At 46.7% G+C, this 25,658-nt stretch overlaps 1 pseudogene; it reads right to left on the bottom strand.

Annotated features, from left to right (window-relative positions):
* Nucleotides 1-2,890: 2,890 nt before the first annotated feature.
* LOC140389077 (zinc-binding protein A33-like) lies at nt 2,891-23,966 on the bottom strand (annotated as a pseudogene).
* Nucleotides 23,967-25,658: the final 1,692 nt, after the last annotated feature.

The raw sequence follows: 25,658 nt of genomic DNA, 5'->3' as shown, positions 1-25,658 counted from the left end.
CCCAGAATAACCCTTAATAACAACAACAACTTAGGGCAGCACCGTGGCACAGTGGTTAGCATTGCTGCCTCATGGCGCTGAGGTCCCAGGTTCGAACCCGGCTCTGGGTCACTGTCCGTGTGGAGTTTGTACATTCTCCCCGTGTTTGCGTGGGTTTCGCCCCCGCAACCCAAAAGATATGCAGGATAGGTGGATTAGCCACGCTAAATTGCCCCTTCATTGGAAAAAAAATGAATTGGGTACACTAAATTTATATTTAAAAAAATAAAAAATAACAACAACAACTTGTGTTCATGTATTGCCTTTAATATAATGAAAATTATGTCACAACACCCTCGGCGAGCACACAGTCAGTTCCAGCCACCCTGCGACCCGGAATCGCAACAGAAGTTAACAAATAATTCTTATTAAATTATAGAGATTTGGGCCCCAGACTGCTGTAATGGGACGCAGACAACAGATTTATAAGTAAAACTGTTAACAAACTATTTATTAATAACAAGTGGAAAAGATGAATATATGAATAACAAACCAATGATCCAACAATCTACCTAATCCCAAAACCCACCCTCCACCCACACACAAGACAGGCACACACATGATGGGAATGGGAGTGTGGGGGGGGGTTTAAATTGAAAAGGGATCAATAATTATGAGATTGTTCTTTGCTGCAAATGTAGCCTTTCGTAGCCAGCGATCTCCTAATCAGAAACTGTAGGTTATAGAAAACTCTCTAAATCAGCAGACAGAGAGAGAGATTTAAAAGCTACCTCGAGCTTGGATCTCGTCACAGCACACACACAAAATAATATGGCACTTCCTTCACAAGATCTGCCTTCTTACAGGAACCTTCTGTCTGGCCCCATCAATCACTGGGCCCAATAGGAAATTATACATTTCTGAGTGGCTGCTTGCCAAATCTATCAAATCATCATCACTGGTTCGACCACAGAACCGAAAGGGGATATCTTGGCTTGGTCCATCATGACAGTGGTTCCAACTCTGCCTAAAATCTGTAGTTTAAACAGAAATCCCAGATGGTGTAGCAACGTTGTGGCAGCTTAACCAGAAGACACGCAGCAGAATGTGTATGAAAAGGAGATCACAGGGCAAACAAAAAGGATTTTACAGCAGTATCTTGACAATGATCAACGCACTTCCCAGGAACATTATGAAACAGAGAACGGCAGCGAGTCACATGAGGAGATACCACGTCACATGACCAACGATTAGTCAATGAGGTAGGTTTTAAGGTGTATCTGGATAGAAGCAGAGATGGTGAGGCAGAGGGAGGGAATTCCAGAGCTTGGGGCCGAGGCAGGACCAACAATGGTGCAGAGATTCATCAAAGTTAGGGCCTCACAGAGTCCAGAAGTAGAGGATGTAGCTATCGCAGACGGATGTGAGGTTAATGGAGATTGCAGAGATACAGGGAGGGGAAGAGCCAAGAAGGGATATGAAAACAAGGATGAAAATCTTTGAATTCAACATGTTCCTTAACCAAGAGCTAACCTGGGCCAGCGAACACAGGGGGAGGAGGGGATTGGAGAAATATACCTTCTCTAAAATAAATTTAGAGTACCCAATTATTTTTCTGCCAATTAAGGGGCAATTTAGCGTGGCCAATCCACCTACCCTGCACATCTTTGGGTTGTGGGAGACACGAGGAGAATGTGCAAACTCCACACGGACAGTGACCCAGGGCCAGGATTCAGACCCAGGTCCTCAGTACCGTAGGCAGCAATGCTAACCCATTGTGCCACATGCCACCCCTTGGAGAAGTATATCTGAGTCAAGACACAGGCAGCAGAGTTTTGGATAACCTCAATGTTATGGAGGGTAGAATGTTGGAGCCAGCGAGGAGTGGGTTGGAATATCACAGATAGGTAGAGTGTTCTTTCGGAGGGTCGGTGCTGACTCAATGGGACAAATGGCCTCCTGAACTGTAGGGATTCTATGATTCTAGATGCAACAAAATGTATGATTGAATGCCTCGATGGGCTGAATGGTCTAATTCTGCTCCTATGTCTTATCTCATAGTATCCCTACAGTGCAGTAATAGGCCATTCGGCCCATCAAGTCTGCACTGATCTACTCCACCTGACACCCACAATCCCGTAATTTAACCTGTACATCCCTGGACACGAAGGAGCAATTGATCATGGCCAATCCACCTAACCTGTACATCTTTGGACTGGGGGAGGAAACCAGAGCACCCGGAGGAAACACACGCAGACACGGGGAGAATGTGCAAACTTCAGACAGTCACCAAAGGCTGGAATTGAACTCGGGTCCATGGTGCTGTGAGGCGGCAGTGCTAACCATTGTGCCGCCCCGTGGTCTTATGGTCAGCAAAAAAGAGGGCCTCAGTAGTCCATGAGCTATGACATGGAAAATCAGACAATGTTACAGAGGGAAATAGGCAACTTTGGTGAAGATGTGATTAGAGGCCGGATACTCACCTCGGGATCAATGTTGTTTTATTCTTCCGCAGGGTGTAGTTGTTGCTGACAAGGACACCATTTCTTGCACATCCAGAATTGCTCCTGACAACTAAGTGGCCATTTCAGAGGGCAATTAAGAGTCAACCATATCACTGAGTGTCTGGACTCACATGTAGACCAGACAAGGTAAGGATGGAAGATATCCCCAATGAACAAGATGGGTGTTTACCACAACCAAAGATAGTAAGGGTGACCGTGAAACTGAGATTAGTTTTAATTGATTAGTTAATTGACACTGAGAGACCAGAACATGGACAAAACCATAACCCAACCTCACAAAACTGGTGACACAGGATGGGCTGGGTCACGTTTCATGACATTTTAGCTGTAACCTTCCCATTCCCACCCCCGGCAGCCCCTGATTCTCTCTCCCCCCTCATGGGAGATTAATATCAACATCACTTCCTTTGTTTCTGACACAGTTAAAATCTAAGGTTCAAAATGACGCAGTTTAAGGGGAGCAGTATTTTTACCCTTATAGTCGGGCCCAGCCCAAAAATAAGGGAAGAGTTTCTCAGTGAAGCTGTCAGTGAAAGTGTGCAGAACGGACATGTCATCGGCATTGTAAAAGGTCACCTGTCCTCCCTCATAGTCCAGGAAAACTCCGATGGTCTTGGGATTTACACTCGGAGTCAGGGGGACTGGTGGACTTTCCGTAGCTCTGTATTCATTCCCAATTCTCAGACACACAGCCCAGTAACCTTTGCCAGCACCCAGTGTTATCCCTCCCTTCCTATTGGCTGTCTCTCTGGTTATACCAATGTCCCAGCCGGTCTTGTCCCCGACCTCCACCTCCCAGTAATGTTTCCCTGATGTGAATCCCTCTGATCCCAGGACACAGTGACACACATTAAATCTCTGCGGGTCATCAGGAATCTGTAATTTTTGGGCACCATGACTCACGCTGGTCAGATCCTCAGACAGGGTGAGTCAAGGATGAGCTGTCTTTGGGTCCAGGGTCAATGAGGCTGCGACTGGGGAAATAAAAAAGAGATCACAATCAATATATTAAACAGAGGAAGGTGCATGGAAACAGGATAATAATAGAAGCGGGATTCTCCGTCCCTTCAAGGCAGCGGGATTCTCCGGTCGCGGTACAGTGAATGGGACATTTGGCTGAGCACAAAATCCTCCATCCTCCCTGGCAATGGTAGTGGGCAGACTTGCTACGGAGAATCCCAGTCGTAATGTGTATGATTGGAAAAGGAATGCAGCCCATAACATCTGCAACGTTAAATTCCTCAAAATGGACAGAGTTAAAACATATTACAGACTGGGTACGGTGTACAGTTAGATATAGTCCCAGACTCCAGTGTGTAAAGTGAACAGATATTACAGACTGGGTACGGTGTACAGTTAGATATATTCCCAGACTCCAGTGTGTACAGTAAACAGATATTACAGACTGGGCACGGTGTACAGTTAGATATATTCCCAGACTCCAGTGTGTACAGTAAACAGATATTACAGACTGGGCACGGTGTACAGTTAGATATATTCCCAGACTCCAGTGTGTACAGTAAACAGATATTACAGACTGGGTACGGTGTACGGTTAGATATATTCCCAGACTCCAGTGTGTAAAGTGAACAGATATTACAGACTGGGTACGGTGTACAGTTAGATATATTCCCAGACTGCAGTGTGTACAGTGAACAGATATTACAGACTGGGTACGGTGTACGGTTAGATATATTCCCAGACTGCAGTGTGTACAGTGAACAGATATTACAGACTGGGTACGGTGTACAGTTAGATATATTCCAGACTCCAGTGTGTACAGTAAACAGATATTACAGACTGGGTACGGTGTACAGTTAGATATATTCCCAGTCTCCAGTGTGTACAGTGAACAGATATTGCAGACTGGGTACGGTGTACAGTTAGATACATTCCCAGACTCCAGTGTGTACAGTGAACAGATATTGCAGACTGGGTACGGTGTACAGTTAGATATATTCCCAGACTGCAGTGTGTACAGTGAACAGATATTACAGACTGGGTACGGTGCACAGTTAGATATATTCCCAGACTCCAGTGTGTACAGTGAACAGATATTACAGACTGGGTATGGTGTACAGTTAGATATATTCACAGACTGCAATGTGTACAGTGAACAGATATTACAGACTGGGTACGGTGCACAGTTAGATATATTCCCAGACTCCAGTGTGTACAGTAAACAGATATTACAGACTGGGTATGGTGTACAGTTAGATATATTCCCAGACTGCAGTGTGTACAGTGAACAGATATTACAGACTGGGTACGGTGCACAGTTAGATATATTCCCAGACTCCAGTGTGTACAGTGAACAGATATTACAGACTGGGTATGGTGTACAGTTAGATATATTCACAGACTGCAGTGTGTACAGTGAACAGATATTACAGACTGGGTACGGTGTACAGTTAGATATATTCCCAGACTCCCGTGTGTACAGTGAACAGATATTACAGACTGGGTATGGTGTACAGTTAGATATATTCCCAGACTTCAGTGTGTACACTGAACAGATATTACAGACTGGATACGGTGTACAGTTAGATATATTCCCAGACTTCAGTGTGTACAGTGAACAGATATTACAGACTGGGTATGGTGTACAGTTAGATATATTCCCAGACTCCAGTGTGTACAGTGAACAGATATTGCAGACTGGGTACGGTGTACAGTTAGATACATTCCCAGACTCCAGTGTGTACAGTGAACAGATATTGCAGACTGGGTACGGTGTACAGTTAGATATATTCCCAGACTGCAGTGTGTACAGTGAACAGATATTACAGACTGGGTACGGTGCACAGTTAGATATATTCCCAGACTCCAGTGTGTACAGTGAACAGATATTACAGACTGGGTATGGTGTACAGTTAGATATATTCACAGACTCCAGTGTGTACAGTGAACAGATATTACAGACTGGGTACGGTGTACAGTTAGATATATTCACAGACTCCAGTGTGTACAGTGAACAGATATTACAGACTGGGTACAGTGTACAGTTAGATATATTCACAGACTGCAGTGTGTACAGTGAACAGATATTACAGACTGGGTACGGTGTACAGTTAGATACATTCCCAGACTCCAGTGTGTACAGTGAACAGATATTACAGACTGGGTACGGTGCACAGTTAGATACATTCCCAGACTCCAGTGTGTACAGTGAACAGATATTACAGACTGGGTACGGTGTACAGTTAGATATATTCACAGACTGCAGTGTGTACAGTGAACAGATATTACAGACTGGGTACGGTGCACAGTTAGAGATATTCACAGACTGCAATGTGTACAGTGAACAGATATTACAGACTGGGTACGGTGTACAGTTAGATATATTCACAGACTGCAGTGTGTACAGTGAACAGATATTACAGACTGGGTACGGTGTACAGTTAGATATATTCCCAGACTCCAGTGTGTACAGTGAACAGATATTACAGACTGGGTACGGTGTACAGTTAGATATATTCACAGACTGCAGTGTGTACAGTGAACAGATATTACAGAGTGGGTATGGTGTACAGTTAGATATATTCCCAGACTGCAGTGTGTACAGTGAACAGATATTACAGACTGGGTACGGTGTACAGTTAGATATATTCCCAGACTCCAGTGTGTACAGTGAACAGATATTACAGACTGGGTATGTGTACAGTTAGATATATTCCCAGACTCCAGTGTGTACAGTGAACAGATATTACAGACTGGGTATGGTGTACAGTTAGATATATTCCCAGACTCCAGTGTGTACAGTGAACAGATATTACAGACTGGGTACGGTGTACAGTTAGATATATTCCCAGACTCCAGTGTGTACAGAGAACAGATATTACAGACTGGGTAAGGTGTACAGTTAGATATATTCCCAGACTCCAGTGTGTACAGTAAACAGATATTACAGACTGGGCACGGTGTACAGTTAGATATATTCACAGACTGCAGTGTGTACAGTGAACAGATATTACAGACTGGGTACGGTGTACAGTTAGATATATTCCCAGACTCCAGTGTGTCCAGTGAACAGATATTACAGACTGGGTACGGTGTACAGTTAGATATATTCCCAGTCTCCAGTGTGTACAGTGAACAGATATTACAGACTGGGTATGGTGTACAGTTAGATATATTCCCAGACTGCAGTGTGTACAGTGAACAGATATTACAGACTGGGTACGGTGTACAGTTAGATATATTCCCAGACTCCAGTGTGTACAGTGAACAGATATTACAGACTGGGTATGGTGTACAGTTAGATATATTCCCAGACTCCAGTATGTACAGTGAACAGATATTACAGACTGGGTACGGTGTACAGTTAGATATATTCCCAGACTCCAGTATGTACAGTGAACAGATATTACAGACTGGGTATGGTGTACAGTTAGATATATTCCCAGACTCCAGTGTGTCCAGTGAACAGATATTACAGACTGGGTACGGTGTACAGTTAGATATATTCCCAGACTCCAGTGTGTACAGTGAACAGATATTACAGACTGGGTATGGTGTACAGTTAGATATATTCCCAGACTGCAGTGTGTACAGTGAACAGATATTACAGACTGGGTACGGTGTACAGTTAGATATATTCCCAGACTCCAGTGTGTACAGTGAACAGATATTACAGACTGGGTACGGTGTACAGTTAGATATATTCACAGACTCCAGTGTGTACAGTGAACAGATATTACAGACTGGGTACGGTGTACAGTTAGATATATTCCCAGACTCCAGTGTGTACAGTAAACAGATATTACAGACTGGGCACGGTGTACAGTTAGATATATTCCCAGACTCCAGTGTGTACAGTGAACAGATATTACAGACTGGGTACGGTGTACAGTTAGATATATTCCCAGACTCCAGTGTGTACAGTGAACAGATATTACATACTGGGCACGGTGTACAGTTAGATATATTCCCAGTCTCCAGTGTGTGCAGTGAACAGATATTACAGACTGGGTACGGTGTACAGTTAGATATATTCCCAGACTCCAGTGTGTACAGTGAACAGATATTACAGACTGGGTACGGTGTACAGTTAGATATATTCCCAGACTCCAGTGTGTACAGGGAGCAGATATTACAGACTGGGTACGGTGTACAGTTAGATATATTCCCAGACTCCAGTGTGTACAGTGAACAGATATTACAGACTGGGTACGGTGTACGGTTAGATATATTCCCAGACTGCAGTGTGTACAGTGAACAGATATTACAGACTGGGTACGGTGTACTGTTAGATATTTTCACAGACTCCAGTGTGTACAGTGAACAGATATTACAGACTGGGTACGGTGTATAGTTAGATATATTCCCAGACTCCAGTGTACACTGAACAGATATTACAGACTGGGTATGGTGTACAGTTAGATATATTCCTAAACTCTAGTGTGTACAGTGAACAGATGTTACAGGCTGAGTACGGTATACGGTTAGATATATTCACAGACTCCAGTGTGTACAGTGAACAGATATTACAGACTGGGTATGGTGTACAGTTAGATATATTCCCAGACTCCAGTGTGTGCAGTGAACAGATATTACAGACTGGGTACGGTGTACAGTTAGATATATTCCCAGACTCCAGTGTGTACACTGAACAGATATTACAGACTGGGTATGGTGTACAGTTAGATATATTCCTAAACTCTAGTGTGGACAGTGAACAGATGTTACAGGCTGAGTATGGTATACGGTTAGATATATAAGTGCAGGATACTGTACAAAACATGGATGCAAAGCTGTGGAATGTTTTACCTGGAGAGATTATCTGTTTCATTTCCTTCCATGCGGCATATTGTAACGGGCCTCGTAATCCTGCGTATCTCCTTCCTTGAAACCCGATTATCATCTTCGTCTGAATCTCTGATTTTATTGTTCCTGTGTTCATCCACATCTCTCCCCACACATCCCACTTCCTTGTCTTTAACCCGGGAGATTTAATCATTCACTGCTGGATACAGACTGTGATAATAGTGTTTAAAACCATGGGAGAGTTTCGATTAGACACTCACCTTTCTCGGTATCTTTTCAGTTCCTGCAGGACAAAGAATCAGAAACAGTTTAATAAAAGTATACGGTGCTGTATAGATTGTCATTTTCAATGATGTAGAATCAGTGGGCGGGATTCTCTGACCCCGGGGCTGTGTCGGAGAATCACAATCGGCGGGCCGGCGTCTCCTGGGGGGGCCTCTTTTACTCCGCGCCGGCTCCTGTATATCTCGCCATGTTGCGTCGGGGCCGGCGCGGAGAAGGAAGCTAGTGCGCATGCGCGGGTCCGCGCCGGCCGCAGCACGCATACGTGGATTCGCGCCGGCCGCAGCGCACATGCGCAGACCCGCGGCGCCCGTTTGGCGCCGGTCTCGGCAGCTGGAGCTGTGTGAGTCAGTCCAGTGCCGTGCTGGCCCCCTGTAGGATCGATGCTCCTAGGGACCTGTTGACGTCATCGTAAAACGCGACAGCGTTTACGACAACGTCAACACTTAGCCTCAGGATTAGAGAATCCTGCCCAGGGATTTTAGTCAAATGTGAACAGGTCTGGGTGGAGTTTTCACTGACCGGTTCCTGTGATATGACACCATGCCAGTTTCCCCTGTAAGAGTTTGATAAATAATTTTGGGTTTTCTATTGGTTTCAGCTGATCAAAGCATTACAGAATCCCGACAGTGCAGAAGGAGGCCATTCAATCCATCATGTCTGCACTGACCCTCTGGAAGAGCACCCCACCCAGGCCAACTCCCTCACCCTATCCCCATAACCCCACCTAACCTGCACTTCTTTGGACACACAGGGGCAATTTAGCATGGTCAATCCACCTAACCTGCACTTCTTTGGACACACAGGGGCAATTTAGCATGGTCAATCCACCTAACCTGCACTTCTTTGGACACACAGGGGCAATTTAGCATGGTCAATCCATCTAACCTGCACTTCTTTGGACACACAGGGGCAATTTAGCATGGTCAATCCACCTAACCTGCACTTCTTTGGACACACAGGGGCAATTTAGCATGGTCAATCCACCTAACCTGCACTTCTTTGGACACACAGGGGCAATTTAGCATGGTCAATCCACCTAACCTGCACTTCTTTGGATTATTTATGGATTTTAAAATCCTAATCACCTTTTAAATCAGTTTGAATTTCGGCTTCCTGAGTGAGGGAATTCAGCGGTTAACCATAACCTGGAAAGAGGAAAGCAGCTGTTTGCGAGTGACTGTCATTCTTAATAAGCTAAAGATGTCAAAAGTTTAGAATCAAGGAATTATATCTGTCCTACTCACATTTTGTGCAATTTGAGGCCTCTATCAGCTTTGAGGGAACAAGCAAGAGGTTTAGAACAAGCCATTTGAATGGCTTTTTTATCCTATCCAGGGGTTTTGTTTAAGAGGCAATTTAACGTTGCCAATCCACCTAACCTGCACATCTTTGGATTGTGGGAGGAAATCGGAGCACCCGGACGAAACCCACGCAGCCATGGGGAGAATGGACAAACTCCGTTGGTATCATGACCGGTACAGGCTTGGAGGGCCGAAGGGCCTATTCCTGTGCTGTATTGTTCTTTGTTCCACATAGACAGTGATCCAAGGCCAGAATTGAACCCGGGTCCCTGGCGCTGTGAGACAGCAGTGCTAACCACTGTGCCACACACAGCCTCTTTATCCTTATGTTCATTAAAGGAGAACCCGGTCTTTGAATTACTAACACTTTAATCTATCACCTGTATTTAAAAATGCACATCCTTTCCTGACATCCTGCTAGGAACAACATTTGCACTTAATTGCCTCAACATTCATGAGAATGGTGTGATCTGTTTATCTAAATCATAATAATGAAAAATAACACAAAATAAGGAGATCGCAGATGAATTGAACAGGTATTTTTCATCAGTCTTCACTGTAGACTCAGATTCACCTATCATCCCAGTATTGGCTGCAACTCAGGAAATGGAAGCGAGGGAGGGACTCAGGAACATTACAATCACCAGGGAAGTGGTACTGAGAATATTGGTGGAGCTGGGGTCTGACAAGTCCCCCGGTCCTGGGGGACTTCATTCTTGATTCTCAAAAGAAGTGGTTAATGCATTGGTTAATAAAGTTGATGCATTGGTTCTAATTTTCCAGAATTCACTAGATTTAGGGAGGATTCCATGAATTGGAAAATAGCAAATGTAACTCCTTGATTCAAAAAAGGAGGCAGACAGAAAACAGAAAACTACAGGCCAATTAACCTAACATTGCACAAATGGCTATAGATCAGCAATTGGAAAGGAGGGAGGAACTCAGGAATGTTATAATCATCAGTGAGCAGATTATTGCAGTTGTGAACCCTGGGTCCTGATGGACTTTTTCCCAGGATCTCGGAGGAAGTGGCCAATGAGATAGTTGATGCATTGATTCTAATTTTCCAAAATTCCCCAGATTTACGGAATGATCCATTATATTGTAAGATCGCAAATGTAACTCATTTATTTAACAATGGAAGCAGAAAGCAGAAATCGCCAGGCCAGTTAGTTTAAAATCCTTCACAGGGAAAATGTTCGGAGCCATTATTAAAGATGTTATAGCTGGGCACCTGTAAAAGTTCAAGGTAACCAGGCAGAGTTAACATGGTTTTGTGAAAGGAGATCCTATTGAATCAATGTAAAGGAGTCACCTGTGCTGTGGATAAAGGAGAACTTGTGGATGTACAGTACTTAGATTTCCAGAAGGCATTTGATAAAGCATCATATCCAGCTGAGCCACAGCTATTCACAACACATAACAACGTATTGGATGAGGGAACCAAATGTAATATTTCCAAGTTTGCTGTCGGCACAAAACTAGGTTGCAATGTGAGTGATGAGGAGGATGTTAAGAGGCTTCAAGGTGATTTGGCCAGGTTGAGTGGACAAGTACATGACAGATGCAGAATAACATGGATAAGTGTGAAGTTCAGTCAGAAAAATAGAATGGCAAGAGTATTATTAAATGCTGATAGATTGGGAAAGTTCGATGTAAAAAAGGACCTTGGTGTCGTCAGGTTATGATTCAGTTGTCCAGGCCAAGATGTGGAGTACTATGTACTGTACTGGTCTCGAAAGAAAGAAGTTAATGTGTGTCACGTGAGAGTACCTTTAAGAAATGCGTGTTTAAGAAATGTACCTTTAAGAAATGGGTGTTTATCAGTGATGTCAGAGGGTGAGTGGTGCTGGGCTGTGTCAGCTTCTTACTTTCGTTTTAGGCAGTTTGCTGTAGGGTGTGTTTTAGTTTCGTTTTCAATGTTGGAGCTGAAGCCAGACAGAGCAGGTGTACTGTTGATCTCTCTGCCATGAAAAGACTATCTCTTGATCATTTGGTGAATTCGGAATTCTAAATGTTTTCAGGAGTGAATGTAAACCTGATGTGCTTCTGTTAAAAGGTGTTTATTTTGTCATCTGCATGTTGTTTGGGAAGTTATTAAGGATTACTTAGTGTTGTATTCTTTGGGGGTTGTATTTGAATTGATGATTGCTAAGATGTTCACCGTATGTTTTAAAAAGGTTAACTTGAGTTCATAGAATAAACAATGTTTTGCTTTAAAAAATACTTTTCCATTTCTGCTATACCACACATGTAGAGTGGGCCGTGTGCTCCCCATACCACAATCTATTAAAAGTTGTGGGTCAGGTGAACTCCATGATACACTTTGGAGTTCTCTAAACTCTGGCCCATAACATGTGTCAGAAGAATTCAGAGAATGTTTAATTGACTAATACCAGGAATGGGTGGGTTGTCTTATGAGGAAAAGTTGGCGTGATTATGTTTGTATCCATGGGTATTTAAAAGATTAGGAAGTGACTTGATTGAAAACTTTAAGATCCTGAGCAGTATTGACAGGGTGGATGCGGAGAGGATGTTTTCTCTTGATGGTGATTCTAGAACTGGGGTCACTGTTTAAAAAGCCCATTTAAGACAGAGATGAGGAGAAATCTTTCCTCTCAGAGGGTGATGAGTCTTTGGAAGTCTCTTCCTCAAAAGGCAGCAAAAGCAAAATCTTTGAATATTTTTAAGGCAGAGATAGATATTCTTGATTAAAGGTGAAAGGTAGGCAGGAATGTGGGATTACGGTTACAAACAGATCACAGCCATGGTCGTATTGAATATTGGGCAGGCTCGAGGGGCCAAGAGGCCCATTCCTGCTCATACTTCATCTGTTTGTTTATCATATTTGTATATACTGTGAACAGCTTTAGTCTTCTTATCTAAGGAAATATATACTGGCACTGGAGGCAGTTCAGAAAGGTTTCACTACATTGACCCCAGGTATGGAGGGATTTTGTCTTGAGGACAGGTTGGTCCTGCATTCAATGGAGTTCAGAAGAATGAGAGGCAACCTTATTGAGACATATAGGATTCTCAGGGGGCTTGACACCCCTCAATTTCTTTCACCTGCCCAAATAGATGCTGAAGGGTTGTTTCCTCTTCTGGGAGAGGCTAAGGCCAGAGGGCATAATCTCAAGGGGTCGTCCATTTAAGACAGAGATGAGGAGGAATTCCTTCTCTCAGAGGGTATTGAATCTTGGGAATTCTTTCCAACAGAGACCTGCAGAGGCTGGTTGTTTAGTATGTTCAAGGCTCTGCAGGTTAGAGACTTTGCACAAAAGGTCTGGAGGGGGTTCCCTGGGTTGCCGGGATACACCCTGCTGGAGTGACTGCTGCTTCTGGATAGGGAAGGGGAGGAAAGAATTGGGGATATATACAAGTGGCTGGGGGGGGGGCGGGAAGGCGTGCGGGTGGTGAAGATCAAGAAGAAATGGGAAGGGGACTGAGATGGGAGATCAATTGGGGAGTATGGAGTGAGGCACTGCATAGGGTAAATGGGACCTCCTCCTGTGCAAGGATGAGCCTGATACAGTTTAAGGTAATGTACAGGGTGCACATGATTCAGGTGAGAATGAGAGGGTTCTTTCAGGGGGTAGCAGATGAGTGTCAGAGGTGTGGGCAGGGGCCAGCGAATCACACGCACATGTTTTGGGGTTGCGGAAAATTGGGAAGATTCTGGGCGGGAGTGTTTGCAGTCTTAGCCAGGATAGTGGAGGAGGAGCTGGACCCAGACATTTTGGTGGCAATATTTAGGGTTTCAGAGAATCGGGAGCTCATGGGGAGGAGGAAGGTCGATGGCGTGGCCTTCGCCTCTCTGATTGCACAGCGACGAACTTTACTGGAGTGGCGGTCGGCATCATCACCAGGGGGTAGCAGCTTGGTTTGGTGACCTGCACGACTTCCTGTGATTGGAGAAGATAAAGTATGAGTTAAGGGGCTCTGCAGGGGGGTTTGAGGAAACATGGGGGTTGTTTGTGACCGTGTTTGAGGAGCTGTCCGTCGCAGGAAGGGGAGAGGGGAAGGGGAGGGGGAGTGAAAAAGGGGAAAACATTTGTACACACTGTATAGTTGATATTTGGGAAGTATGTTTCCCGGGGTGTTTATGTGTTGCAACATGTTGATAATAAAATACATTAAAAGAAAAGTATGTTCTCGGACGAAATAGACAAATTTTCATTAGTAAAGGAATCAGGGGTGATGGTGATAAGGTGGGTAAGTGGAGTTGCGATTATCATATCAGATCAATCATGATCTCACTGAATTGCGGAGCAGACTCAATGAGCCCAATGGCCTACTTCCACTCCTATGTCTTATGGTCGAAAAGTTTGTACTACCGATACGATAATGTGAATTGTTTGTATAACTGCAATCGGTATCTAAAGAAGTCATATCATTTTGTTTGCAGTGTAAGGTGTACCAATGCGGAAAAGAGACAGAGGTTTGCCTCAACATATGACACACAGAACAAGGACTGTCCAGGAGGGGTAATGTCAGACGAACCTCACCCTTAGCCTATAAAAGGGGTTAATTTGGACTATTTTCTCATATGGAATCGGAGACAGTTAGAATTCAGGAGAACATTTGAAGGCTCCGAGCTCCCTCGACACAGTTCCATCACTGATAACGAGGTTTATTCTTTTCAGCCACAGTTCAACATCATTTCAGAGGCAGAAGATGACATTGTACTGTCAACATTCAAGGAAACCAAGGCTCTTGGGAGATAACAAATCTCTGCACTGTCTCCACTGCTTTTTCTAAAGTACATCTCACATCCTGGTCAATAAATATTTTTAAAATCCCGAATACTGATCCTTTGCACCTTGTTAGGTCACGGTGTATCAGAGGGCCCTATTATTCCAGAATTCAAAGTTCGAACTTAAAAGATTTTTTAAACCTCAACTCACCTCAATTTCTTTCACAGAGTTTCCTTTGCTGCTGATGACTTTGACGGTTAACTGACCAGTTCATAATGGGGAGCGAGCAGGTGTTAAGCTGGAGCTCGACTTGGAGGGTTGGGTTTCTAGTGTTGTTGCTCGCGGGGGGGGGGCTGCTTTTCTGACAGGGGAGGAACTGTTACTAAGGTCGGGAACGGCGAATGCCCGAGGGGGGGCTCGAGGAGGCGGAGGGCGCCAGCTAGAGGCTGGCCTAAAAAGCGTGATGGCTAGTCGGCAGGAGCGGGAAGCCCCCCGACCAGGCTGATTACATAGAACGTCAGAGGGTTGAATGGGCCGGTCGCGTGTTTGCGCATTTGAGGGGGCTGAAGGCGGATGTGGCAATGCTACAAGAGACACACCTAAAGGTTATAGATCAGACGATATTGAGAAAGGGGTGGGTTGGCCAAGTATTCCACTCAAAGATGGACTCAAAGACCAGGGGAGCAGCGATCTTGATCAATAAATGAGTGGCATTCGAGGCAGGGAGAATCGTGTCAGGCAAGTACATAATGGTGAGTGGGAACTGGAGGGGTTGTGCGTGGTACTCGTGAACATATATGCTCCAAATTGGAACAATGTGGAATTTATGAGGCTTGTGTTAGGTAAGATCCCAGACGTCACATAACCTGATTATGGGAGGAGACTTTAACACAGTCATTGAACTGGAATTGGACCGGTCAAAATCCAAGACAGGGAGGAGGCCGGCCGCGGCAAAGGAATTGAAGGGGTTTATGAAACAGATGGGGGGAGTAGACCCATGGAGATTTGCACGGCCAAGGGTGAAGGAGTTTTCTTTTTCTCACATGTCCAGAAGGTATACTCTCGCATCGACTTTTTTGTTCTGAGCAGGGCGCTAATACCGGGGGTGGTGGATACTGAGTACTTGGCAATCGCAGTGTCGGATCATGCACCACATTGGGTGGATCTACGGGTTAGTGTGGAGAGAGGACAACGCTCGCTGTGGAGACTGGATGTGGGGTTGTTAGCGGACGAAGCGATCTGTGGGCGGGTTAACAGGTCCATCCAGAACTACCGGGAAACAAATGACACGGGGTGGTCACTGCAGTGACGGTGGTGGAGGGGATGAGGCAGTTTTTGCATCAGTTGAGGTTCCCGAAGGTGGATGAGGATCTGGTGGGAGGGCTGGGAGCCCCAATTGAGATTGAGGAAATAATCGAGGGGCTGGAGGGCATGCAGTCGGGCAAGGCCCCGGGGCCTGACGGCTACCCGGTGAAATTCTATAAGACGTTTTCAGAGATATTGAGCCCACTCCTGGTGAGGATATTTAATGAAGCAAGAGAGAAGGGAGACCCTCCCCCAACATGTCGCAGGCCTCGATTTCGTTGATCCTGAAACGGGAGAAGGATCCGGAGCAATGCGGGTTATACAGGCCGATTTCTCGACTGAATGTGGATGCCAAACTGCTGGCTAAGATACTTGCCACAAGGATAGAGGACTGTGTCCCGGGGGTGATAGGGGAAGACTAGATGGGATTTGTAAAGGGCAGGCAACTCAAGGCCGATGTTCGAAGGCGTTTAAATGTTATTATGATGCCCACAGAAGGAGAAGAGGTGGAGTGGTGGTAGCGATGGATGTGGAGAAGGCTTTTGATCGGGTAAAGTGGAATTACCTGTGGGAGGCGCTGGGAAGGTTTGGGTTTGGTGAGGGCTTCATTGGTTGGGTGCGGTTGCTCTATCAGGCACCAGTAGCGAGTGTGCGTACGAACCGGCTGAGGTCGGGGTATTTTAAACTACACCGAGGGACGAGGCAAGGGTGCTCTCTCTCTCCGTTACTGTTTGTTGTGGCCATTGGCCATGGCGTTAAGAGCCTCTGGGAACTGGAAAGGGCTGGTTGGGGGGGGGGGGGGCGGGGGGGGGAGAGAGTGGAGCACCAGGTCTCACTTTACGCAGGTGACCTGCTCTTGTATATTTCAGACCCGTTGGAGGGGATGGGGGAAGTATTGCAAATCCTGGGGAAATTTGGCAATTGTTCGGGGTATAAATTGAACATGGGGAAAAGCAAGATGTTTGCGATCCAGGCAAGAGGACAGGAGAAGAGACTGGGAGAGCTGTCGCTTAGAATGGTAGGAAAGAGCTTTCTGTATCTGGGAATCCAGGTGGCCCGGGAATGGGAGGCACTACACAAGTTAAACCTATCCTAGCTCGTAGAACAAATGAAAGGGGACTTTAAGAGATGGGACATGCTCCCGCTAACACTGGCGGGGCGAGTACAGACCGTGAAAATGATGGTCCCCACCAGATTTCTGTTTGTCTTTCAGTGCCTCCCCGTCTTTATCCCGAGGGCCTTTTTCAAGTGGGTGAATAAGGTTATTTTGGGCTTTGTGTGGTTGAGTAAAACCCAGCGAATGAAGAAAGTGTTGCTGGAGCGCAGTCGGGGGGGGAGGGTGGGTTGGCGCTGCCGAACTTCTGCAACTACTACTGGGCGGCTAATATAGCCATGATTGGGAAGTGGGTAGTTGAGGGGATCAGTGTGGGAGCGGATGGAGGCGGCGTCATGCAAAGACACAAGTTTGGGAGCACCTCTTCTGTCCTCGCCGGCCCGATACCCCACAAGTCCACTCCACAAGGTGGTGGCTCTGTGAATCTGGGGGCAGTGGAGGAGATGTAAGAGAGTGCAGGGAGCATCGGTTGGACCCCGATTTGTAATAATCATCGGTTTGTATCGGGTAGGCTGGATGGTGGGTTCCGGAGATGGCAAAGGGCAGGAATTAGGAGGATGGGGGAACTATTTATAGATGGGCAGTTCCCCAGCTTGAAAGCCTTGGACGGTAAATTTGAATTGCCAGCAGGGAACGGGTTCAGGTATTTGCAGGTGCGAGACTTCTTGAGAAAGCAGGTTTCGGCCTCTCTGCTGCTGCCGCCACGGGGGATACAGGATAGAGTCGGCTCCAGTACCTGGGTGGAAGAAGGGAAGGTTTCAGATATTTACCAGGAGCTCTCGGAAGCGGAGGAAACTCCGGTGGAGGAGCTTAAGGGCAAGTGGGAGGACAAGCTAGGTGGAGAGATAGAGAGGGGTCTATGGGCGGATGCTCTAAGCAGGGTTAATACCTCCTCATTATGTGCCAGGCTTAGCCTGATACAATTTAAGGTAGTCCACCGAGCAAACATGACAGTGGTTAGGATGAGTAAGTTTTTCGGGGTAGAGGACAGGTGTGCGAGGTGCGCGAGAAGCCCAGCAAATTATGTCCACATGTTTTGGGCATGCCCGAAGCTTAGAGGGTTTTGGCAGGGTATTGCTACAGCAATGTCCATGGTACTAAAATCAGAGGTGGTGCCGAGTCCGGAGGTAGCGATCTTTGGAGTGTCGGAAGATCCGGGAGTTCAGGGGGCGAAAGAGGCCGACATCTTGGCCTTTGCCTCCCTGGCAGCCCAGAGACGGATCTTGTTAATGTGGAGGGACTCGAAGCCCCCGAGTGTAGAGACCTGGATTAGTGACATAGATTTCTCAGTCAGAGACGATAAAGTTCGCCTTAACAGGGTCAATGGTTGGGTTCACCCGTAGGTGGCAGCCGTTCGTCGACTAAAATAGGCTCACAACATTCTCCATCCTGTGCATGTTTTTGTGAGAGAGTCAGTCGATTCATGGGAAAAGTAAAACTAGGGAGAATATCAAACTGATTCACTATTGTTCTCGAGAGGAATTTCCATCTATTGTGAGCTAAATCATTTATTGATGAGCTTTGATCCTCTGGATCTGATATTTCCACCCCCTCTCATCTTTTGACTTGAAATTATTTCTAATCTTTGCCTCAATGTTCCTCACAGGCCCTCTCTAGTGACAGGGCACAAATCTCTTACTATCCTTTCCTTTCATAGAATCATAGAATTTACAGTGCAGAAGGAGGCCATTCGGCCCATTGAGTCTGCACCGGCCCTCGGAATGAGCACCCCACCCAATTCCACACCTCCAGCCTTTCCCTGTAATCCAGTAACCCCACCTAACCTTTTTGGACACTAAGGGCAGTTTAGCGTGACCAATCCACCTAACCTGCACATCTTTGGCCTGTGGGAGAAAACCGGAGCACCCGGAGGAAACCCACGCACACACGGGGAGAACGTGCAGACTCCGCACAGACAGTGCCCCAAGTCAGGAATCGAACCAGGGACCCTGGAGCTGTGAAGCAACAGTGCTTGCTAACCACTGTGCTGCCATGCCGCCTGGACCTTTTATTCTAGCTCCAGTCGCAATTAGTGTGAGGTGCTGACAGTGTGGGACAGTCTCCTCAACACTCCGATCTCAATCCTGCCCGATACCTGTTAGTTCTCAGTAATACCGCACAGTGTGCAATGTTGTGATGGGGTTTGAGCCGTTATAAAATGTGATTTACAATCACACCAACAGCTTGGGGATTGGGTTATAAACATCACCTTGAGAAAGGAGACACTGTCTTGTTGCTCGATATCTACACAAAGGTTCAATATCTTCCTCTCAAGTGACGCAAGTTCCTCTTCGATTCTTCTCAGATTCTCCTCCATTGGTCGCAGATCTTCCTCCCTTTGTCTCCTCAGCTTTTCAATTAAATGTTTCTCTTTGTCTTCAAGATATCGATGGATTTTAGCAAATTGTGTGGAGATATCTTGCTCCAGGGATCCAGTGAGTCCCTATGACAGTGAGAGAGATCATTTAAACAGCGGGTTGTTAAAGGGTTTCAGTGTTTAAAGGGAACTAAAGTAATCCTCACCTCCAATTCTGAAATCTTCATCTTCTGCTGCTGTTTTAATTCACTTTGATTTTTCATTTCATTCTTCATGGAATCCAAGGATAATTTAAGTTGATCCTAAAAATAGAATCAGATCTCAGCACGATCCATTGCAATGTCTGCTGTTGTATCACACACTGTGAGGAGAAGTGTTCAGGGAATGTTAACATGTGGACACGGGCACTTTATAAAAGGCAGAGTGAAAAATATTGAATCAGACCAGGGACAGCTTCAAACCAACCAATGATTTATGGGCTTAAAAAGATGGAACTGGGTTATGATACTGAGTCCCCAGTTAATCCCACTGCCCCACTCTCTCCCCATAGCCCTGTGTCAATCCCAAACTAATCCCACTGCCCCACTCTCTCCATAGCCCTGTATCAATCCCAAACTAATCCCACTGCCCCACTCTCCATAGCCCTGCATCTATCCCAAACTAATCCAATGCCCCACTCTCTCCCCATAGCCCTGTGTCAATCCCAAACTAATCCCACTGCCCCACTCTCTCCATAGCCCTGTATCAATCCCAAACTAATCCCACTGCCCCACTCTCCATAGCCCTGCATCTATCCCAAACTAATCCAATGCCCCACTCTCTCCCCATAGCCCTGTGTCAATCCCAAACTAATCCCACTGCCCCACTCTCCCCATAGCCCTGTATCAATCCCAAACTAATCTCACTGCCCCACTCTCTCCATTGCCCTGTATTAATCCCAAACTAATCCCACTGCCCCACTCTCGCCATAGCCCTGTATCAATCCCAAACTAATCCCACTGCCCCACTCTCCATAGCCCTGCATCAATCCCAAACTAATCCCACTGCCCCACTCTCTCCATAGCCCTGTATAAATCCCAAAGGAATCCCACTGCCCCACCCTCTCCCCATAGCCCTGCATCAATCCCAAACTAATCCCACTGCCCCACTCTCCCCATAGCCCTGTATCAATCCCAAAGTAATCCCACTGCCCCACTCTCTCCCCGTAGCCCTGCATCAATTCCAAACGAATCCCACTGCCCCACAATCTCTCCATAGCCCTGTATCAATCCCAAACTAATCCCACTGCCTCACTCTCTCCCCATAGCCCTGTATTAATCCCAAAGCAATCCCACTGCCCCACTCTCTCCATAGCCCTGTATAAATCCCAAAGGAATCCCACTGCCCCACCCTCTCTCCATAGCCCTGAATCAATCCCAAACTAATCCCACTGCCCCACTCTCTCCCCATAGCCCTGTATTAATCCCAAAGCAATACCATTGCCCCACTCTCTCTCCATCTCTTAGTATCAATCCCAAACTAATCCCACTGCCTCACTCTCCATCGCCCAGTATTAATCCCAAATTAAACCCACTGCTGCACTCTCCCTCCATAGCCCTGAATCAACCCCAAACTAATCCCACTGCCTCACTCTCTCCCCATAGCCCTGTATTAATCCCAAAGCAATACCACTGCCCCACTCTCTCTCCATCTCCCAGCGTCAATCCCAAACTAATCCCACTGCCCCACTCTCTCTCCATAGCCCTGCATCAATCCCAAACTAATCCCACTGCCCCACTCTCTCCCCATAGTCCTGAATCAATCCCAAACTAATCCCACTGCCCCACTCTCTCCCCATAGCCCTGTATTAATCCCAAAGCAATACCATTGCCCCACTCTCTCTCCATCTCTTAGTATCAATCCCAAACTAATCCCACTGCCTCACTCTCCATCGCCCAGTATTAATCCCAAATTAATCCCACTGCTGCACTCTCCCTCCATAGCCCTGAATCAATCCCAAACTAATCCCACTGCCCTGCTCTCTCTCCATCTCCCAGTATCAATCCCAAACTAATCCCACTGCCCCACCTTCTCTCCATAGCCCTGTATAAATCCCAAAGGAATCCCACTGCCCCACTCTCTCTCCATAGCCCTGAATCAATCCCAAACTAATCCCACTGCCCCACTCTCTCCCCATAGCCCCGTATCAATCCCAAACTATTCCCACTGCCTCACTCCCTCCCATAGTCCTGTATCAATTCCATATTAATCCCACTGCCCCACTCTCTCTCCATCTTCCAGTATGAATCCCCAAGTAATCCCACTGCCCCACTCTCTCTCCATAGCCCTGAATCAATCCCAAACTAATCACACTGCCCCACTCTCTCCCCATAGCCCTGTATCAATCCCAAACTAATCCCACTGCCCCACTCTCTCCCCATAGCCATGTACCAAACCCAAACTAATCCCAATGATCCACTCTCCATCGCCCTATATCAAACCCAAACTAATCCTACTGCCCCACTCTCTCTCCATCTCCCAGTATCAATCCCAAACTAATCCCACTACTCCACCCTCTCTCATAGCCCTGGGTCAATCCCAAACTAAAATGCCCCACTCGCTCCTCTTAACCACAGCCCGATTCTCTCTCATCCCATAGTCTTGTATAAACACAAAAATTATCCCATTGCCTTATTCTCTCTCTAAAGTGTCCAATTCCAATCATTTACCTCAAGCCCTGCCCACTCCCACCCCCTCCCACTATCAGTTTCCCCCACCTGTCAATATGATTCCCACATGACCCTTGACATCTTCGTGAAGCAGACTGAGGGGAAGGGAAAGAGAAAATGCTGGAAAATCTCAGCAGGTCTGGCAGCATCTGTAGGGAGAGAAAAGAGCTCACATTACGAGTCCGATGACTCTTTGTCAAAGCGGATGGTTTGAATGGTGGTGGTGCTGTTGGACGACGCTATGTGATTTCACCCAATTTCTCTTTCTGTGAACATACAGTTTAAACACTTTTTAAAAATTAAAAAAGTATTTTTATTGGTATTTGGAATTAGAAAAACAGAGTCTTGCACATAAATAACAATACAACGGTAATGGTAAGTAACAAAATAGAAAGGACAAAACATGGGCCCCTCGCAGTCACCGCGACTGAGGTCCCAATTCTATGTTATATTTTTACAGTAGTGTTAATCTTTACAGTAGTTTGCCGGGTTCTTAGTGGGGCTCTTACCGCTTTGTAGCTGGAGCTGCACCCAGCTTTACCCACATCTTTACAAATGTTCCTGCGATCCTTTCCCCCCACTTGCCGGTTGTCATCATTTTGTTGGTTGGGGGGGGGAGTTCCGTTTACCCCTTGAGGTTGAGTTTTGGAGGCAGGGTTTGTTTCCCTGGTTCCGCCCGTGTGGGAGAGATTTGTGTTCTCTCCTCTGGGTGGCCCTCCTTCCTGCTCATTGTCTGTTCTTCGCAGCCACCCCTCCTTCCAGGAGACATTCCCTGTCCCCCCCCCATTTCCTACCCCCTTCACTAGCTTTTCACCCCCACCCCCTCAGTTGTCCACTTACATGTTCTCTACCATCAGTGCCCCTCTGTCCTCCCTCCACACCTGAAATGTGATGTCTATCCTCGCCGCTGTGAACCTGTGATTGTTGCAGATGGGGGCCCCGATGGAGATCTTGACAAGTTCAAAGTGGTGCCTGAGGACAGTTCCATGTCCTCAGGGCGACTACTACCACTGGGCTCCTGGTGTGTGTATGTGTGTTTGTTGCGGGGGTGGGGGTGCGGGTGGTGGGCGGGGTGGGAGTGGCGGGATGGCCAGTGCTTGGAGAGACGTCCCCTTACCGGAGGCCTCCTCCATTCAGACTCCGTCTGCCTCCGGTTCCCTTAGCCACCCCCTCACCCGCTCCGCGTTTACTGCCCAGTGCTAAAATTGAAGGTTTGGTAAGGCCAGACCTCGTACATGCCACCCTTGTTGTAAAATAGACTTTATGTATCCTAGGGACTCTTCCCCCTCCAGACGAAGACCATGATTGTGTCAAAGGATTTGGGGAAGAAGATCGGGAGCAATCTAAAACTGAAGAGGAACCAAGCAGCATGTTCATTTTGACCATCTGTATCCTGTGAAAGAGGGAGCGAGTCCCAAATTTGCAAGTCCCTCTTCACCTCCTCCACCAAGCAGGAGAGGTTCCATTTGTGGAGCCACTCCTCTGGGTGTGGCCCACTTGGATCCCCAACTACATGAACTCAGTTTGGGTTACTTTAAACGATAGTTCCTCCAGCTTTGCTCCTCCTTCTTGGGGATTTAATGGAAAGATTTTGCTCTTTCCCAGTTTGCGTTTGTAACCTGAGAAAGTGTTGAACTTCCTAAGGAGTCTGGTTTTTTTTCCTATGCTGACTAAGGGGGTCGGTATGTAGAGGAGCCGGTCATCCGCATGGAGTGAGACCCTATGCTCTCTGCCTCCTCGCCGAATGCCCGGCCACCAATCCATCCAAAGGGCGATAGCCTGCGGCTCGATTGCCGGCACGAACAGGAGCGGGGATAGCGGGCATGCCTGCCTGGTTCCCCTGTGCAGCTGGAAGTATTCAGAGCTGGTGGCTTTCATCCACATGCTCACCATAGGAACACTGTACAAGAGCTTCACCCATGTGCTGAACTCTGCTCTGAACCCAAGCACCTCCATGAGGTACCTCCATTCTACTCGATCGAAGACTTTCTCAGTGTCCAGAATCACCTCTGGTGTCCTCTCTTCAGATGGGGTCATTATTACGTTCAGCAGGCATCTGATGTTCGCTGTTCGTTGTCTGCCCTTAAAAAACACGGTCTGATTCTTGGCGATCACTTCTGGCAAGCAACTCTCCAGTCGCCTCGCCAGTGCTTTTGCTTGGACTTTTGCATCAGTATTTAAGAGAGAATGGGTCTGTATGATCCACACTCTGATGGATCTTTGTCCTTTTTGGCGATCAATGAGATCAAGGCGTGGGACAGCAGGGCCCTCTTCTCCCGCAGTTACGGTGCAGCGCTGCTGGGAATCTGTTTGATGTACCATCAATGAACACGCGACGAGTGGCGAACAACTGTGGCTTTATTACACTAGATATAAATCCTCCTGGACTGAACCCGAAACTTTATTGAAAATTTTTGGTCAACCATCACAGTACATTGTGCATCCTTTACACAATATTATAACAACGCACATAACAATGACCTATTTTATAAACAGAAAATGAATAAATAATAAATAACAAAAATGAAAACTAACCCTAATTGGCAACTGCCTTATCACAAGTAACACTCTCCAAAAATATAATTTAACAGTCCAATATATAATTATCTGTAGCAACGACCTGTACATACTATACAGTATATATTAACAACCCTGAGAGTCCTTCTGTTTCCTCCCCCCCCCCCCCCCCCCCCCCCCACCGATCCTGGGCTGCTGCTGCTGCCTTCTTTTTTCCATTCCATCTATCTTTCTGCGAGGTATTCGACGAACGGTTGCCACCGCCTGGTGAACCCTTGAGCCGACCCCCTTAGAACGAACTTAATCCGCTCTAGCTTTATAAACCCTGCCATGTCATTTATCCAGGTCTCCACCCCCGGGGGCTTGGCTTCTTTCCACATTAGCAATATCCTGCGCCGGGCTACTAGGGACGCAAAGGCCAAAACATCGGCCTCTCTCGCCTCCTGCACTCCCGGCTCTTGTGCAACCCCAAATATAGCCAACCCTCAGCTTGGTTCGACCCGGACCCCCACTACTTTTGAAAGCACCTTTGTCACCCCCATCCAAAACCCCTGTAGTGCCGGGCATGACCAAAACATATGGGTATGATTCGCTGGGCTTCTCGAGTACCTCGCACACCTATCCTCCACCCCAAAAAATTTACTGAGCCGTGCTCCAGTCATATGCGCCCTGTGTAATACCTTAAACTGAATCAGGCTTAGCCTGGCACACGAGGACGACGGGTTTACCCTGCTTAGGGCATCTGCCCACAGCCCCTCCTCGATCTCCTCCCCCAGCTCTTCTTCCCATTTCCCTTTTAGTTCATCTACTATAGTCTCCCCTTCGTCTCTCATTTCCCTATATATATCTGACACCTTACCATCCCCCACCCATGTCTTTGAGATCACTCTTTCCTGCAACTCTTGTGTCGGGAGCTGCGGGAATTCCCTCACCTGTTGCCTCGCAAAAGCCCTCAGTTGCATATACCTGAATGCATTCCCTTGGGGCAACCCATATTTCTTGGTCAGCGCTCCCAGACTCGCGAACTTCCCATCCACAAACAGATCTTTCAGTTGCATTATTCCTGCTCTTTGCCACATTCCATATCCCCCATCCATTCCCCCCGGGGCAAACCTATGGTTGTTTCTTATCGGGGACCCCCCCA

The sequence above is a fragment of the Scyliorhinus torazame genome, chromosome 14 (assembly GCF_047496885.1).
Source record: "Scyliorhinus torazame isolate Kashiwa2021f chromosome 14, sScyTor2.1, whole genome shotgun sequence".
Taxonomy (NCBI): Eukaryota; Metazoa; Chordata; class Chondrichthyes; order Carcharhiniformes; family Scyliorhinidae; genus Scyliorhinus; species Scyliorhinus torazame.
Note: the sequence above shows the minus strand (reverse complement) of the source record. Positions and strands in the feature narration are given on the sequence as shown.